General features: G+C 33.2%; 1 pseudogene; it reads right to left on the bottom strand.

The window, feature by feature from the left end:
* Positions 1–451: 451 nt before the first annotated feature.
* LOC133762178 (taste receptor type 2 member 14-like) lies at positions 452–1,395 on the bottom strand (annotated as a pseudogene).
* Positions 1,396–1,831: the final 436 nt, after the last annotated feature.

A 1,831-nucleotide genomic window follows, 5' to 3' on the forward strand; every position in this document is an offset into this window, starting at 1 on the left:
AAATTTCCAATAGTTTGTACTTTATTCCTTACTTCTTATCTGAAATTATACATACAAAATATAATTTAGTAACTTGTTCTATTGTATATAAATTACAAAGATCTGTTTTGGTAACTATATTTCATATCCATAAACAGATTACAGAATTCTAAATTTGATATCTCAGAAAGGTTAATGACAAATAAAACACATCATTTGTTACTATAAGGAATTCCTAAATTTAAGCAGTAAGTATTCATTTCCTCTGCTTATAACTATAGTAACACAATTTTGTACACCCATATATTCTAAGAAGCAGTAATATTTTGGATAATGTTTATGAAAACATACTTTAGCAAAATTCACAGGATTACCACACAAATAAAGATATGGAAAGTGAAAATTTACAATATACATGAATTCCTCATGACTGATTTTCATTTAGAATAAGCAAGATGTTTCCTTTTGTAATCTATGGAGTGAGGAATTCAGCATCTTTGAATCTAAACTTCAGCCACCACAGTACCGACAACAATGCTTGTCTCAGTTTCCTGTTTCCTACAATAAGCATGCATGAATGACCTACAGGATAAGCCATTCCAACAATCTGACAAAAAATAGTTGTTATATTTTTTCCGTCAATTCATAAAAAAAAACTTGCATGACAAAAGACAGAAAGAAAATGACACTTAAAAGGAGGAAGAGAATCACAATCAGCAGGCCTTGTAAGTGAGCTCACAAGTGTGCACTGGTATCTCTGGATCCTGTGACATTGAGCTGCAACTTCCTGAGATGTCTCCACAGGGAGAAGATAAGTAGGAGGAAAATTGTCAGGGAAATGGTGAAGGGTATGAACGTGAACATAATGTTGGTGAATAAAAGACGCCTGAGAAAGTGTGCAGACTCCTTCAAACTGGAACTGCAAGTCATGTTTCTGTTGTGTCCATCAACCAATACATCAATATCCATGTTAATGAGTGAGATATTTAATAGCAGGATGACTAAAGATACAAGCAGTGTCACCAAAACCACCTTTGAAACTCTCCACTTTAAGTAGAGAAAAGTAGAGTTGGTAAAATTGGCTATCTTAAGAAAATAAAATATGCTAAGACTTGTAGTTAGCCAGATGCTAAAATGGTGAACCACTATCCAGATAACATTAATCATTTTTGACATTTCTCCAGTCAAAAATAAAGCTGTATAATGCCCAGAAGCAACCCTACTTAGGAATATGAACCAGATCAAGCCAATTCTGGTGAATGACAAAGCAGTGAGGATTTGATCAACTGAAGAGATCTTTCTTCTCTTGATCCAGTCAATGCAGTTCACGAGTGCTATGAATCCATTGCCTACATTCCCAATTATGAATTCCACACTTAGAATAGCTGTCATTATACTCAAAATTGCACTATCCATTGCCTATAACAGAGGGTCACAATATCTAATATCAATACTGAAGATTTCTTATAGCATTTATCTAAAATGATATCCAATTCTGATTCCTGAAAATGCGATAGTATTCTCCTTCTGAAAACCTCACATATATGATGTGAAGCCAAAAAACATGAAGATTTGCTAATGAATCATTCATATTTCTCTTCCTGAAAAGCTGAGTTTCACTAGACCCTTTGAGAATCACACATAGTAGAGGAAAGTCTTTTGTAGTCCATGATGAAGGAAATGCTGAATTCTCATTTGCTAAGATGCAAATAAAGAGATTTTTTTTCATTGTTTTGCTCTTTTGCCTTATTAATGTATTTTATTATGGAAATTTATATTCTGGACAACAGCATCATAAAATTCAAAAATATAGAGCATGGAACAGGAATCCAAATTGGTATATGAAACTTCC

Source organism: Lepus europaeus, chromosome 6 (assembly GCF_033115175.1).
Source record: "Lepus europaeus isolate LE1 chromosome 6, mLepTim1.pri, whole genome shotgun sequence".
Classification (NCBI taxonomy): Eukaryota; Metazoa; Chordata; class Mammalia; order Lagomorpha; family Leporidae; genus Lepus; species Lepus europaeus.